This window comes from Protopterus annectens, chromosome 9.part0 (assembly GCF_019279795.1).
Source record: "Protopterus annectens isolate FY-2018-M chromosome 9.part0, PAN1.0, whole genome shotgun sequence".
Classification (NCBI taxonomy): Eukaryota; Metazoa; Chordata; order Ceratodontiformes; family Protopteridae; genus Protopterus; species Protopterus annectens.
The window spans coordinates 41,274,003-41,292,375 of NC_056743.1; positions in this window are offsets into that span (position 1 = coordinate 41,274,003).

Genomic DNA, 18,373 nt, shown 5'->3' on the forward strand with positions numbered 1-18,373 from the left:
TCCCATGGTTTGACTCTGATTAATGACCTTGAATAACTGTATTATCTTGTTTGATTTTAATATATTACTGTATACTGTGATTGTATCCCATGGTTTGACTCTGATTAATAACCTTGAATAACTGTATTATCTTGTTTAATTTTTGAACATATTACTGTATAATGTGATTGTATCCCATGGTTTGACTCTGATTAATGACCTTGAATAACTGTATTATCTTGTTTAATTTTTGAACATATTACTGTATAATGTGATTGTATCCCATGGTTTGACTCTGATTAATGACCTTGAATAACTGTATTATCTTGTTTAATTTTTGAACATATTACTGTATAATGTGATTGTATCCCATGGTTTGACTCTGATTAATGACCTTGAATAACTGTATTATCTTGTTTAATTTTTGAACATATTACTGTATAATGTGATTGTATCCCATGGTTTGACTCTGATTAATGACCTTGAATAACTGTATTATCTTGTTTAATTTTTGAACATATTACTGTATAATGTGATTGCATCCCATGGTTTGACTCTGATTAATGACCTTGAATAACTGTATTATCTTGTTTAATTTTTGAACATATTACTGTATAACGTGATTGTATCCCATGGTTTGACTCTGATTAATGACCTTGAATAACTGTATTATCTTGTTTAATTTTTGAACATATTACTGTATAATGTGATTGTATCCCATGGTTTGACTCTGATTAATGACCTTGAATAACTGTATTATCTTGTTTAATTTTTGAACATATTACTGTATAACGTGATTGTATCCCATGGTTTGACTCTGATTAATGACCTTGAATAACTGTATTATCTTGTTTAATTTTTGAACATATTACTGTATAATGTGATTGTATCCCATGGTTTGACTCTGATTAATGACCTTGAATAACTCTATTATCTTGTTTAATTTTTGAACATATTACTGTATAATGTAATTGTATCCCATGGTTTGACTCTGATTAATGAGCTTGAATAACTGTATTATCTTGTTTAATTTTTGAATATATTACTGTATAATGTGATTGTATCCCATGGTTTGACTCTGATTAATAACCTTGAATAACTGTATTATCTTGTTTGATTTTTGAACATATTACTGTATAATATGATTGTATCCCATGGTTTGACTCTGATTAATGACCTTGAATAACTGTATTATCTTGTTTGATTTTTGAACATATTACTGTATAATGTCATTGCATCCCATGGTTTGACTCTGATTAATGACCTTGAATAACTGTATTATCTTGTTTAATTTTTGAACATATTACTGTATAATGTGATTGTATCCCATGGTTTGACTCTGATTAATGACCTTGAATAACTGTATTATCTTGTTTAATTTTTGAACATATTACTGTATAATGTGATTGCATCCCATGGTTTGACTCTGATTAATGACCTTGAATAACTGTATTATCTTGTTTGATTTTTGAACATATTACTGTATAATGTGATTGCATCCAATGGTTTGACTCTGATTAATGACCTTGAAAAACTATATTATCTTGTTTAATTTTTGAACATATTACTGTATAATGTGATTGCATCCCATGGTTTGACTCTGATTAATGACCTTGAATAACTGTATTATCTTGTTTAATTTTTGAACATATTACTGTATAATGTGATTGTATCCCATGGTTTGACTTGCTATAAATGTTATTTTTTTTGCCTGACTGGCCAATGTCTTGCCTGCAAAAGGGCTCTGGACCAGCTAACTTACTGTTCCCTTTAGTTATCCTTTGTTGACCAGATTAATCCCATGAGGCTTGAGACCTCTTTTATTGGAGTCTCAGCTGGTATTTATACTACTATGAGAAATTTGACCAGGGCAATGGAGAACTTCCCTTCCTCTTTGGAGCTGCTAGATGGCACCAGAGGGCTTCTACAGCAGCAAGGAAGAGGTCCTAAGGGAAGTAGCAGCATGGAGAAGGAGAGAAAGGCTATGGAAAGTTTGGTGATGGAAAGTCAGAATTTGGAGAAAAGTTTGTATGTAGCTTTAGAATGTAAACAGAGATCCCTGTGTGATGATGTTATATATGAGTAGTGTTTAGCTGTCTGCATGGAGAAGTAAGTAAGTGACTCAGTTGAAGGAGTGCAGATTATAGAACTGGTGTAAGGAGGGCTTGTTGATTGTAATGTGGAAAAGGAACCAGGTGTTGTGGTAGCAGAGAATGGAGCAGTTAAAGCTTATGCAGCAGTGAGAGAAGTAAGAGAGGAAAGGACTTACAATCTGAGAAGGCGTTTGTTTTCTTGGCAGCATATAATGCGGTAGTTAAAACTTATTCAGCAGTAGCGGCAAACAAAAAAGGAGAGCAGCAACAAACTATCAATAAAACATTTTAAAAAGAAGAGAATCCCAACTGTGAGAATAAGAACAAAAAATGACACTGTAATAGACAGATATTATATTAAGTTACTGTGCTGGGTTTTAAAGCTCAACAAATTTGGTCTTTTATACTTACTGAGACAGAGACTTTTTGTGACTTAACATTTGAAACTGTTGGACTGATGATGACATTTCTGGAACTGTGTAGCAAAAGGAAGGACATTTATCCGTGGAACAATTATTTATTTTCTGGTAGTAACTTAAATGTAAAAAAAATGTTACTTTGCAGTTTAGAACTGATGAACGTGAAGAAGACTGTGTTAAAAAAATGCATGCAGGCTCCATATGAAACTGTTGAAAACAGTGTGAAAATTAGAGATGAGAGAAACTTGTGGAATGGAGGATGGAGGTTGGAAGCTGTTTTGAAATGTGAAAACAAAACAATGTGAAGCATTTGACAAGTGATATTTTTCTTACTGGTCATACAGGGACATTAAGATGTGCTGGCCTACATAAATCATGGTTCTTTTGTGGAAACGTTTCTTATTTACTTAATGATTGTGACAAGGTACATTGCAACCAGTGTGGGGAGAAAGGACAGACAGCAGGAAGGTAAGTGTCTGAAAGCAGGTTGTGTAAAAAAAAAAAAGAGAGACACTTTTGGAAGTACTGTCAAAAACAACTAGTAAATGATGAAAAAAGAAGGGGAAAGGACAGAAAACATACACAATGAAGGACATCAAGAGGTTGGGGAGAGGGAGAACTAGGTGAAGAAGCTGTAGAAGAAAAAAATATGGAGGAGAAAGAGTGCATGTAGGAAGAGAGATAAGGAGAAGCTAGTGATACTAATAATAGCTTTAAGTTCTAGCCAGGGAAAAATCTGATTCTGAGGATCAAGGATTATTTGTACATAAACATAGGAAAAATTGAATTGGGGAAAAGTAAAAATAAAAAAAAAACATATTTCCACTAAACTTAAAAAGAAATCGCAACAATTTCAGAGTACTTTCAATAAATGTGAACAGTATTATTAACACTGTAAGAAGATTAGGGATACTGGTAATGTATATTAAATGTGATGTAGATATTATTCTGTTGGGGGACTACGATTTCTGACAAGTGAAGAAAGACTGCAAACAGAAAAATTGTGGGGTGGAAATATAATATGGAACTTAGATTAGGTTTGAATGTTATTCTGGAGTGACTGCATTGTGTACAGAAAAAAAAAGAATGAAAATACTAGATGTAACTTTGGTAAGGATGGGAAGGTTAACTGTTGCAGATGTGAGGTAGACAGAACATGTTTTTAGAATTGTAGCATTGTATGCATGGATACCTAGCAAGGAAAAAGAGAATCTGTTTCATGAAATATTAGACTACAAGGCGTTTAACGTAAAAAATTATAATTGCAGAAAACTTCAATTGAGATTTAAAGGGGAAATGTAAACAGACAACGAAAGATGTAAAAAATACAGGAAGTGATAAAATGTGGTAAATTATCTGTGTGGAGCAAAAGACAATGGACTTATAGAAGGGTCACTAGATCTGAAATTGAAAGGCTTTACTGGAAAATCTCACCAAGACTCTGACACAACTTGCTGTGAGAGAAAGGTTAGTTTGCTTTTGATTTCTTCTATTTTGTATTACTTTATTGCCTTCTTCTATTTTGTATGCTGCGATTTATTTTCTTTACATTGTGTTTTACTTGTATTCTGCTTTGAATTGCATATTATAACTTGGAAAGAGACCACAGCTGTGTCTCTTGTGAGTCACACAGAATTTTCCCATCTTCCCACCCTGTTGCTGTTGTGTTCATAAACACAACTGTCTTTCTAGGTGTCTGCCCCATTTGTTAATTTGAACACATATCTCCTTCCCTCTCCCCTTTCATTGGCTGTTGTGAGTAAGCACAAAATTATCATTTTTGTGAAATCACTATCTTTCAACTATTTAAATTTATATCCATCCCACCGTATTCCATAGAGACAGAAAACAAAAGCACCCACCCCTTTTAATCTATCTTGCACTTTTAAAATTAGTGTCTCTCCGCTTAGACAGCTGAAGCTTTAGTTACCCCTTTTTCATATCTAACTGCTTAGTGCACACTGTAGTGTTAATAATATTAACCCATTGTTTAAGCTTACCTTTAAACATCTGTTGGAAGACCACCAGTTACTGGAGAGTCCACATTCTGCCTCTCACTAGTTATTTTGGGATCAGTGTTTCTGTTTTCTCCTGGTGAGAGAAGCAGCACAGGGACATTATTTCCTGGAGACTGCTGATCACCAGAAAGTCTAGTAACTGCTTTATAGTGACAGCTTGGAATTCGTGCTTATATTCTGCTCCTGGTGAGAGAAAGAGCAGAGTGCATTGACTCCTGACTGTTTCTGGTTGGGCAGTGAGTATCTGTGCTTGACAATCCTGATTGGTGCAGTTGCTATTCAAGCCATCTACCAAGAAAAAGCCACAACTAGCCTAGATACATTTGCATCATCTGGGACAATACTGTGGATAACCAAATAGGCTGTGGCCTGCTTCTCATCTTGGGATTGGTGCTAACGCTTTGCTTTGATTGAGAGAAGAAGCAAAGGAACATTGTACACCAGCAGAGTGAAGCTGTGGTGAGACCACTAGTAGTAGCCAGTCATTAGCCATTCATGCGACTCCTCTCTTTTCATCATTCTTGACAAGCTAATTCTTTGTTTTCAGTAAGTACTGCTTGATTTGTTTCTAACTTCAGAATATCTGCCTAAATACTTCATCCTTAAATTTTCAGGGTCTACATATTAGTTTCCCTTCAAGTGTCTGCCCATGCGCTGTACAGACTCAAACACCTTGAGTGGCATTTTTCCTGTAAAAGCATGATTGAAATTTCTCCAATACCTAGTTGCACACAGGACAACTAGTTTGCAGTGACAAGCACTGTCCACATTGTTGCAAACCAGACACTCCTGACAGTGATTGATATTCTCACTCCAACTGCCTAATCAATAAAAAAGGGGGTCTGTTGCCATGAATATGAACTTGCTTACTGTCTCCGTTACTGGCTTGGTGGATATGAGCATCCTGAGGCAATGTAGAAATTGCCTCATGTTTACTGACAACCAGTTAATTTTCAAACTGATATGGCATGTCAGACATGTATTTACACAATGTCACTGGAGGCAAAGCTCTCACATAAAATTACCCTAATGTCAATAAGGTTGTCAGTAGTACACACACTACACCCATCTCACACAATTCAAAGCAGACATATAGACCCACATATACTGAGGTACTTAAATGTAAGCTTCCTAAATCACAAAGACCTCCTAGATGAAGTACACACAACAAATACCCTCAGCAGTCCCAAATGCACTCTTTCAAAACAACACCCACATCAACACATAGAGCCACATCTCATGGAACCTCTACCTCTAAGTCCATAAGGCAAGCAATCACACAATCCAACATTCTGGTCATTGGATACTCCATCATGAGACACACTGATGTCCTTCTCACCAGGCTGAGTAAGGAGAAAGTCACGGTCAATTGCTTATCAGGGACCAGGATCCACCACATTATGCATGCACTCAGGTCATTGGACCACAGTTACCAATATGACTCAATCATAGCTCATGTGGGAGTAAATAATCTGAGCTGTACTTTCCTAGACTATATGAAGAGAGGCATCATGGAGCTCTCGGAGTATGTGTCTCAGGCTGGTACAATCCTAGCATTGAGCAGCATTTTACCTTCTCCATGGATGATGCCACAATACGAACAAAAGATGATTGACTTTAATAGCTGACTTAGTTTCTGGTGTCATTCTAAGGGGGTACAATATTTTTCAGCTTGGAAGAAGATGGTGAACAGAACATGCTGTTTTGTCAGAGAAGGTCTGCACCTTTCCCCTCTTGGCTTTCAAATATTACCTAAAACATTGTCTTCCCTCATAGTGCATATTTTAGGCAATGCCAAACTGAAAGTACTTCTGACAAAGCAAATCAAAACCAAGAACATCTAAAGGTCTTACTGCTCAATGGTAGGAGTCTAAACAAAAACTCCACTCCCTAGAAGTTCTCTTCACCCTAGAGAATGCTGATGTCATGGTTTAAAGTCGCAGAGAGCATACCAGCAGTGCAAAGTTATAATGCCCTACACACATTTAGACCAGCTACTACACAGACAGGGACTCAAGGTGGAAGTGTCTCTATTCACATCAAAAATAAATATACCTGAAGGCTGGTCAAACAGGACAATGCACTTGAGCTGTTCCATGTTCAAATCACCATAGTCCAAATCCAATATCACTTCCTTGCCAGCCATAGGTCCCCCTCTATGACCCAGAAATCTATACCATGTATTTAAACTTATTAAAAACACTAACCATCCAACCCAATACCATATTCATGGGTGACTTTAATTACCCAACTATTAACTGGGAATCCTATATGATACCAAACGTACAGGCACAGAGATTCCTGGATTTTGTAAACACAAACTCCCTAAACCAGACAGTCAATACACCAACCAGGGGTGCAGCCATACTAGATCTGGTCCTCACTAATATGGGAGACTGCTGCACATCCCCTACTGTAATGCCTTCCCTCATAAGGTCAGATCACAAAATGGTGTCCTTTGTAGTAAAAATAAAACCTGGACCCTCAGCTAAACTTGGAATATTCAGGAACTACTGTAAGGCTAACCTCCTGCTGTTAAGTGATAACCTGGCAAATTTCAAGCCCCCATAAACCCTGAGAACACTGCTGCCTATGCAGAACTGTTCACAGAAACCCTGTACAAGCATGTTAATAGCTGCATACAGGCAGCTGTACCCACCAGGAAGAAGTGCAGAACTAACTTAAAAAACAAGCCACCCTGGTGGAATCACAAAACGAATAGGCTGTAGAAGGAAGAAAATCATGGCAAAAATTAGGAGGTGCAGCTCCCATCAGGATAAAAGCACTCTCATCAAATTAAACAAACAACTCAGAGGACAAATAAAGGCTACCAAAGCCAAATGTGAAGTGAATTTAGCCTCCCAGGTCAAGGACAAACACAAGGCATTCTTTAGCTATGTCTGCAACCTCAAAGACAATAAATTGTCTGGAGAGCTTATTGTGAATGGAGCCACCTATACTGAGCTAGAAGATATAGCAAACCTACTGGCCAATACACTCAGCTCCAAATTTACCCTTCTCCCACCCCCTCAACCACCCCTCAGGAAATACCACCAAATATAACTCCTCCTGCTATCACTAGGGAACAGATCCTTAATGCTCTCTCTAAGGCCAAGATCACTGCATCAATAGGCCCAGACAATATCCCAGGATGCCTTCTAAATAGCATAAAACATAACCAATCAAGGCTTCTGAAATTGCCATTTAACTATAGTCTCCAAACAGGCTTCGTGCCTCATGAATGGAGAACAGCAACAGTCATCCCTCTGCACAAAGGTGGGCCATCTACAGACCCTGGAAACTACAGATCCATATGTCTCAATAGTCTTAAAGGCATGGAAAGAATTATCATGGAAATGATCAACAGTGATACAGTAAATGTCCAGAAAATGAACCCAACCCAGTTTGGTTTCTTCAAGGGCAGATCATGCCTACTCAATCTGGTGGACTTCTTTAAGAAGGTCACCAAAGCAATAGATGAGGGGAGATTGGTTCACACTGCCTACCTTCACTTAGAAAAGGCATTTGACACAATACCTCATTCAGGCATTGTTGACAAACTCAGGAGGTTAGATACAAACTTAAATGTCACCCGGTGGATAGCCAACTGGCTCACAGACAGGACCCAAGAAGTTAGAAATGGGGAATCCACCTCTACAAAGAGAGCAGTCACAAGTGGAGTCCCTCAGGGATTAGTTCTTGGACCACTCCTTTTTGACATTTACTTCTCTGAAGTCAAGGCCAATGTCGGTGGTCTCTACCTGACTAGATTTGCAGAAGATTGCAAATTAGGAGCTGTCATTGAATCCCATACTGACACAAATGTTCTCAGGAGGGGCTGACACAGACAAGCAACTGATGTCAGAGCCATGGACTAAAACTGAATCTCAAGAAATGTATAATAGGATCCTTCAGGAAGTCATCCACCCCTGGTAACTGTCATATTGACAACACACCCCTTAGAGTTGACCCAGTAGTCAGGGACTTAGGGACACAGATAGACAGTAATCTAGACTTTGACCATCAGGTATATACAGTAGTGAGGAAATCATTCTATGTTGCACAACTTATAAACAAAGGTATGGCACCTAAATCCAAGAAAGTCATTGTTCCACTGTATTCGGCATCATCAGACCTTTCATTGAGTACAATGCCCCCTTTGGTATGTACCTAACCAGGCATATCCAACAACTGGAATGTCCACAGAGGTTCCTCACTAAAAGAATACAGGGCTTAAGTAAAATGTCCTATGCAGACCATCTCAAGTCTCTATCCCTGTATTCTGTCTCCTTCAGGCTTTTGAAGGGAGATCTATGCCTGGCATACAGGAAATTATCAGACCCCACTCTGATGGACCTCCTGCATATCCACAAAACAAACAGCACCAAAATTATCCCTTCTAAAGACTTAAACTTTGCCTGTGATATAAATAGGACCTGCAGAAGAGACAGGTATGTGTCTGAGAGATTACACTGTCACTGGAACAGGCTCTCCATCCATGTGAAGCAGAGTTCCTCCCTAACCCAATTCAAGTGCAACTTAGACAGTTGGATAGGGAACAGGAAATTCATCCCTGGTTTGGCACCTATGTCTCTAATGGATACAGGCAGCCCGTAAATGGTTCATCTCCCAGGACCTAGCTTGTAAATGTTTCATTTCCCAAGCCCCTGCTTACACTTATCAGGGGTATCAGAACTCTCAGAGATTTGAAACTAGTAAAGGGTGAACGGAAACAATAAAAGCCGGCAACTATAAAAATAAAGTTGCTTAAAGGTCTTCAAGTAAAACTGTTTAATGTGAGCGCTTTTGGCTAGAAAATAACCAGCCTTCTTCAGACAAAACAGTTAACAAGCAACAGACAAATACATTTTATACTTAATTACACATTTTTCATTGAACATCCCAATTAGAGATTTAAAGCCACATTACAGCAACGAAAAATGGGTGAACAAACACGCTATTGACGAACAGGAGACTAACAATCTCTTGAATAAAATTAATGACTTTGATATTAAATTATACAAATGTAGGAAACTTCAGCTTGAAGTTTCCTACTTGCAGGAGTGCATTACCATGAAAATAATTCCTAAAGGGCTCAGGCAATGGCGGTATCCAGCAGGACTCATTAATGGTTCGATTTTTCATCATGAACTTATCGAACTGTTTGACCATCAAGGGTTAGAATTCCTGCAAGCCCTTATCAACTTTTATAATACAGACATTTGTGCTTTAAAGACTGAGTTGGAAATGTTGGACCACCTTATTAAAAACCACAATGACTTTCCTAGGTATAAATTCGAATATTGTAGAATTTATGCCAGTATTGAAACAGCAATCAATAAATTTTTAACAACTAAAAGGAAAAAGATTGCTAGAGACAGCAACGATTATTCTAAAAAACAAGCTTATCCTAAACCATCCCCAAATACATCTTTTAATACATCTTTTTTGCAAGTTAATGACTTGGGAGTTGGCAATAATATGAACAATGGGAATGGAACAGTAGCACCACTTAATTCAAGTCCTGTGGTTGATAACGGTGTTAATCAGCCACTTAGGCGGAGTGAAAGGCTTAACAGTAACAGTAATCATAGCAATAATAGTTCAGGGCACACTTATAACAGCAATAATAACAATATTAACTATTCAAACAATCAATCTGTAAACTCTAATGGTAGGGGAGGTGAACCTAACCAACAGGTTTTTCAGTCCAACAACAATGCCCGAAACAGCAACCGGCAGTACAACCAGAATCGACCACAAGGGAAAAACAAAAGGAAACAGAGGAGGAGATAGTATGTGTAGATAACGGGAATCATGGCCCAAGAATGCACACTAGCTCAAACGGTAGTAAGTATGTGTAGATAATGGGAATCATGGCCCAAGAATGCACACTAGCTCAAACGGTAGCAACTATGTGTAGATAACGGGAATCATGGCCCAAGAATGCACACTAGCCCAAACGGTAGTAAGTATGTGTAGATAACGGGAATCATGGCCCAAAAATGCACACTAGCTCAAACGGTAGTAACTATGTGTAGATAATGGGAATCATGGCCCAAGAATGCACATTAGCTCAAACGGTAGTAACTATGTGTAGATAACGGGAATCATGGCCCAAGAATGCACACTAGCTCAAACGGTAGTAAGTATGTGTAAATAACGGGAATCATGGCCCAAGAATGCACACTGGCTCAAACGGTAGTAAGTATGTGTAGATAACGGGAATCATGGCCCAAGAATGCACACTAGCTCAAACGGGGATTTTAAAATATTTAATTACACCGTTTTAGACGTTCATCAAGAGATGATTGATTTTCTTTCGAAGGGGCTAACTTTTGTTCCGAGCAAAAGAATGGACATTGCTAGTATTCTTATTGACCTTAAATTGTATGTCCATAAGCTTAATTTAAACTTGCTTATGGGCAACAATTCAAGTATGGTTCGTTCTACCAGAGTTTCTAGTTTGTTTAACCCACCAGTTCATCCGGAGTTTAATTTATTTGAGAAAATGTGTGAAGCTGACTTTAGAGCTATTAAAGATGGGTTTCAACAAGGACACATGTCATATAACACAAACTCACTAGAAAATGATTGTATTAACTTGTTAAATGAATGTGACATCAGAGTCATGAAGTCAGACAAGGGAGGAGGTCTGGTTTTCATGGACTATAATGTCTATGTAGCCAAAATGTGTGAGCATCTTGATACTGTGGCATACATTGAAGTTTCTTTGAATGAAGTTAATAGAGCATACACTAAGATTAGAGCAGATTTGGAATATCTGTTTTTAGAAGGGTCTATTGACGTAGATTTATATCATTATTTATCTATGTTAGCACCTGTTACTCCTGCTTTATTTGGCACCCCGAAAATTCATAAATCTTTGATTGACCCACCCTTCAGACCAATAGTCGATGGGTGTGGGTCAATTACATATGGGTGTGCCAAATATATAGATACCCTTCTAAAACCATACTTGGAAAGTGAGCCACAAATCTGCAAAGATTCGTACGGATTTTTGAAGAACATCAGTCAACTTGAGTTTCAGCCTAATGGATGTTTTCTCACGATTGACATCAAGGATTTATACACAGTAATTCCCCAGAAAACTGGTATCGAGTGGGTTAGAGAATTCTTACTTATTAAGGAAGTGGAGAGTAACACCATCAACTTAATAGAGACACTCTTAGAACTGGTTTTGAATAATAATTTTATGATGTTTGAGGGTAAATTTTATTTACAAAAATCGGGGGTAGCGATGGGCTCCCCATGTGGTGGTAGTTTTGCAAATGCCGTAATGGCATATTGGGAATGTAATTTACTATTTAAAGATCTATTATTCAGGAATCATGTCTCCTGGTACACAAGGTACCAGGATGACATGTTCTGTATTTGGAAAGGAGATATAGGTCAGATACCAACATTTATTGACAATATTTCTAAGACCACCACGTTTTTGGAATTCACCCATGTTATAGGTGAGAAGTCCATTAGCTTTCTCGATATTTTTCTAATTAAGAATAGTTTAAAATCTTGTTATATAAGTAAAATTTACAGAAAACCCACATATTCAAATTCATTTCTTCACTACACAAGTAATCACCCTTATTACCAAAAGAGGGCAGTAGTTAAAGGGCAAATGGTTAGGGCTGCCCGTATGATTACCAATGATGTAGATTTTGATTTAGAATGTCAATTATTAGAAACTATGTTCCTTAATAGAGGGTATCCACTTCATGTAATAGTGGCCATTAAGAATTAAGTTATTCATAAAAGAAGCATTGGACATTTCAGCCCGTTGTTAGCAAGCCAGGAAGAACTCTGGGCTGAGATTTTGTTGGATAACACAAGCCCTGAACTAAATATGGTTAATTCACATCAATTGGGAATAGTACAGCAGAATATAATTCATCATACTAGTTTCCTTTCCACTTTTTCTTCGGATCATGCTCTTGTTAGAACTGCACTATATAAAAATTGGATTATTGTAAAAGGTAATGAAAATTTACTAAAACGATTGGGCTGTGAACCTAAGATTACCTATAGGAGAGGGCAAAACCTGAAGTCCCTTTTAGAAAAGAAGAGAACTGTACGTCAGAATAAAATAGGAATGTTTAAGTGTGGGAGGTGCCCCCAATGTAAATATATAATTGTTGGTAACCAAGTTTTTATTAATAATAAAATCTTTAAGTTGAATTATAAATATAATTGTGAAAGTACAGCAGTAACATATGTAGCAGTATGTAATGAATGCAATGCATTCTATATAGGCAAGACGGAAAGGAAACTAAAACAACGGATATATGAGCACAACTATGCCATCATTAAAAGAGATGTTAATAATGCACTTGCCAAGCATGTGATTGACCATGCTGGTCACAACTTTAAATTTGCTTTTCTGCAACAAAGAGCATTAGGTATTAGAGGGGGACCATGGCAAGTGCAATTGGAAGTAGATGAGTTAAAATGGCAGATTAGGTTGGGAGCTCACACTTTCCCAGGTCTGAATGAGAATGTATCCATTAAATGCATTCTTAAACTGCTGTCATTGAAAAGATGATATGTATGTACTTGTTTTGATTTGACTTTATGGGTTTATTTGCAATTTATATTTTTGGGACATAGAGTTCGTGGAACTCGAGATATTAGATATTTGATATTTTATATTTCATATATTTATATATTTAACAATATATTTTCTGATTGGGTTACTTATAAAAATTTACAGTATAGTTAAATTATTGTGGTATGATGTAGATATAATTAAACATTGTGCTTGTCATAATGTTTAACACAATATAAAGTTGGGGATCTATTTGTATTAAATGCTGCACTATAATTAATATTAACATATTGATTTGAATAGGATACATTTTATATTTATTTTTACATATACATATATGAAAAATATAAATTAGTTCATCTTAAAAGGTTTGTTCTTATTAGAACAAGGTATTTATATTAAGACAATTTATTAATGTAGTATGGTGCTTGGTTGCTTATTCTGTACTATCTTTATTACTTTTATTTTATAATTATTTTTATTGCTTTTATGGTGTTTGTTCACCCATTTTTCGTTGATGTAATGTGGCTTTAAATCTCTAATTGGGATGTTCAATGAAAAATGTGTAATTAAGTATAAAATGTATTTGTCTGTTGCTTGTTAACTGTTTTGTCTGAAGAAGGCTGGTTATTTTCTAGCCGAAAGCACTCACATTAAACAGTTTTACGTGAAGACCTTTAAGCAACTTTATTTTTATAGTTGCCGGCTTTTATTGTTTCCGTTCACCCTTTACTAGTTTCGTGTTTGAGGAGTTGGAGTTTTGTGTTGTTTCTATGTTAACTGTCAGAGATTTGAGATGCATAGCTAGGCTTAAAAAGGCCCTTCTGGTTGTTAGCCTAGTACACACCTAAGAACTTATGATTATTTTGTATAATCAGAAGGCTTGGGGGTAGCAGATGTTGATACAGTTGTCATGGGTGTTAATTACTATTTAGCAATATGGATGGAGGTGATGAAAGAAAGGAAGTATATTAAAATAGGAAAGGGAATAAAAGGAATAAATGAGAAATGATGTTGTGAAACTAGATAGTGAGGAAATATTGCACTTAAATATGCAACCAGGCAGTAGGAATAAATGAACAAGTCAGTACCACATGAATTTATAAAGAAACAACAAAATGTAGCTCTTTCTTCGAATGTAACACTGACTTCTCCAAAATTAAACAAACCAGAATATTCACAATATTTAAATATCCCTCTAGTATAGCATGTGATCTCCCACTAAATAATAGTTAAACCTTCCTACTCATTAAATACTACTAAAAGCCAATTAAATAACCATCACAAAAATATTTATATATCACAATACTTAAATCATTAAATAAATACATCATAACAACACCTTACACATTATAAGAATTTAATCTTAATATGCTTGAAATCAAAATATGTTTGCTCAGACCTGGAAGGACACAAGCATTGAGTTGCAATTGCCATAAGGTCTCGTTTCCTTCAATATGGTCCTCCCATGGTTCACCCCTCACATTCTTTGGTACCATATGAAAGCCAAAAAATGCAAACTTATGATCAGGTTTTGCGACCACTGTGATGCTCCTGCACTGGCCCAGTAATCAAGGAGCATCAATCCTCACCACTGGCAACAGCTTGGAGACATACACATTGGGAGGATGACAAGTACACACACAGTAAAGTGCAATTTCCCTTAAGAGCACACATAGATCACAGTCAGTCTGGAGCTGGTTTCTCCCTCTTTCTCCATTTCCCCAGTAAGATTCCCGACTAGCACAGCTATAGGGTTGAGATCTCAGCTGAGTGGTCAAGCCAAACCTCCAGCACCCTCTCTGTCCAACCAGTGCTTCATGTCCCTGCCCAAGTAGCTGACACACAAACACACATTGAGATTTGATTTATATACCAACAGACACACACACATTGGGGAAAGGCTGGCACAGGTTTACTAGCTATGCCTCCTTTTGCCCAGACTATAAGGTAGTTATCACTGCTACCAACCATTCTTATCAGCTACTCTAGGCCCTTAACAAAGGGTGTCCAATCCTACTGTGTAATGTTACTAATAATCCAAATGGTACTTTTGACCAAGCGTCAGCCTATTAGGAGTAGCCTGTACAGTGTCACCAAATACATATGCAAGTACTCTCAGAGTTTAAATATGTCTCACAAATATCAGCCACAAAGATAAGTTTAAATATATTTAATAATAAATAATAAAAGAACAAGACAATACTCAGAAAACAAACACAGTTACTTCAGAGCTCAAAATCACAGGAAATATTTTAAAACAACATTATAGGACAGTCTCAAATAAATACAGAAAACATCTAAACTAATCTTTATTATATTTCTAACTATATCTAAAAGAGATACTATGCCCTAAATCTTACTTACAGCAAGTGCAGATGTTGATGATGGGTGGATGTTCTTGCTAGGTCCAAGACAAAATACAAAATGCACAGTCTCTCTCTGAGACAGTTCCCAAATTAATATCAAGCATTACTGCTGGGCCAGCTTGGATGACATCACTCTTTCTCACCTGACTTCAGTTCCCATGCTAAACTGAAACTTAATAGAATTTAACATCTCTGTATGAGAAATACACATCTATCAGATCTTTGCAGATCATGGAAGTCATAAAACAATAAAACACTTTTAAAAGAATGCTGAAGGCATCCTATTTCTAGACATCCTGTCTCCTTGCTGCATTAAAACTAACCTCTATAGCACAATCGTAAAGCAGTCTAATTTCAACTTATTTTCTTGACGTTTTGCAACTTAACTCTGTATGTTCCAATTTCTACTATTAAAACATACATTTGTACAGGTATATAGTTTATATACATTTCTGTTCTTTTCCAGTAGGGTACACTGTGGACACATCCTTGAAGCTCAGTACTCTACAAACCCTGTTCAACACACACTTCTGTATCAGTAGTTTAATGTACACATAACATATAGTTCTGCATAAATCATATCAGTATTCACAAATGACCCATAATTATTTACAAAATTCCAGATAGCTGGGCTGGCAATATTTCCCTATATCACAGCCACATGTTTAAATATGGAGTTCATAAGGTTCTTATTCTTAACATCCAAGTTGTGTTCCTATATACATTCTTTAAATTTGCATTGGGTTTTACCTACATAAAAGCTGGTACAATGTAAACACTTGGCCAAATAAATAATTCCCATAGAATTACATGTACAGTGGGAAGAAGAAGAATGTAATATTTGTCCATTAATAGCCGTTTTATTACTTTCCAGGATATGTCTGCACTGGTTACAAAACCCACATTTAAAAGTACCTTTCTTTTTATTGGTACCCAAATAGGAATAATCACCCATTTCTAAAAAGCTTTTCATAGGTTTCCCAATCTTGTCTACCATTTGGGGTTTATTCCCTAAGATGTCCATTAGGCCATTAAAACATGTAAAAATACTCCATTTCTTTTTTTTAGCATATTTATAATACCCAAAAAAATCCTGGGTATATATAGTTACGAAAGCACACTTAAAATTGCTTTCATTGTTAGCCTTATCCTTGTTCAACTTATAAATTTGCACTGAATATAATAAAGGTAATAAAGTTCCCTCAATTTGCAATTTGTTGACCTGCTCACAGATTTTGGTCACTAATGTTTCAGAGTAACCCCTGTAGTAGAACATCTCCACCAGTTTGTGCCCCTCTGTTTCAAATTGTCTATCATCAGATTGGCCTTTGATGATCCCCCTTTTTTGATGTTCAGGGTGACAACTGTTATAATACAATAATGCATTAGAGTAAGTGGGTTTTCTATAAATATTACTTACAATACTATTATGGGTATCATCTTTAGTAATTAAAATGCCCAAATAACTAATACACTGAAAACTGTAAATGTAAGTACATTTTAAAAAGGTGGAGGTAGAATTCAAATAGTTCTCAAAATCGTCCATTTCATCCTCAGTGGCTTCCCATGCTTTATGCTTTCCCATATATCATCTAAAAAACAGACATAAAATTTCCAAGGTATAGATGTAAATTTATTAAAAACAATTTTCTTCTCCCATTGTAACATAACAATATTTTCAAACAAGGGGACACAACACCCCCCCATTGCCACACCTTTTTTTGTTGTTGAAAATAATGGCCGTCAATATAAACAAAACTGTACTCTAATACCATCTCCACAAGTGTAACTAAAGTATTCACTTCGTCATTAATATACTGAGCAGTATCCACTAAGAACTCACAAAACCATTCCAAACCCTGAGTGTGTGGTATAACATTGAATAAGTTCACCACATCAATAGTCAAAATGTAAATTTAAGGAAAAACCAAGAGCTGCGGAGTAAGATCACTGTGTAGATACAACATACTAAGTAAAAAACAAAAAACTCCAAACTGCCACGACTTCCGAAAATAAAATTTTTTAATAGAGTAAAATTCAGTAAAAGGTGAATGCTTTCAGAGTTTAACACACTGCTTCATCAGACAAATGATTGGTGCTAAAGCCATGGTCTATAAATAAAATGCAAAAAATGCATTATTATTCCCTTTGGAAAACTGGAATTCCCTACCAATTAAAATACTGACAGCACCCCCTGAGTTCCAACTGAGTGGTGCGTGGCTTGGGAACACAGGCTGATAGTAATCTGAACTTTGACCACCAAGTTTCCATAGTGGTAAGGAAAGCTTTCTACATAGTGCACATCATAAGCAAGGGCAGAGCATCCAGATCAAGGGATGTTACATCCATTATACTCCACCCTCAGCAGCCCACTAATAGAGTACAATGCACCCTTTTGCATGCACCTCATGAGACACCTGCAGCAGCTGGAGAGACCTCAGAGGTTTCTCACTAAGAAAATACAGGGACTCCAAACCTTGACCTATGTGGACAGCCTGAAAGCACCGTCACTTTAAGGTGTATCTTATAGACTGCTGAGAGATGACTTGTGCCTAGCCTATAGGGCAATCTCTTAGCCTGCCCTAACGGAGATGTTGCATATCCGCAAGTCAAATGGCACAAGAGCCACTCGCTCTAGGGATCTCAATATAGCTTGTGACATTAACAAAACATGCTGGGGAGACAGATATGTCTCCCAGAGACTGACGCTTTTCTGGAATAGACTCTCCATTCATGTGAAACAGAGCTCCTCACTGACCTTATTCAAATGCAACCTAGATAATTGGATGGGAGACCGCAAATTCACCCCTGGGTTGGCACCCATGTCCCCCTTGGACAGGATAGTCGGTGTTGATCACAGACCTACTCTGTTCATACATTCATTATGCGAAATACCCAAATGGGGAGACTTGGGATTAACATGGCTAAG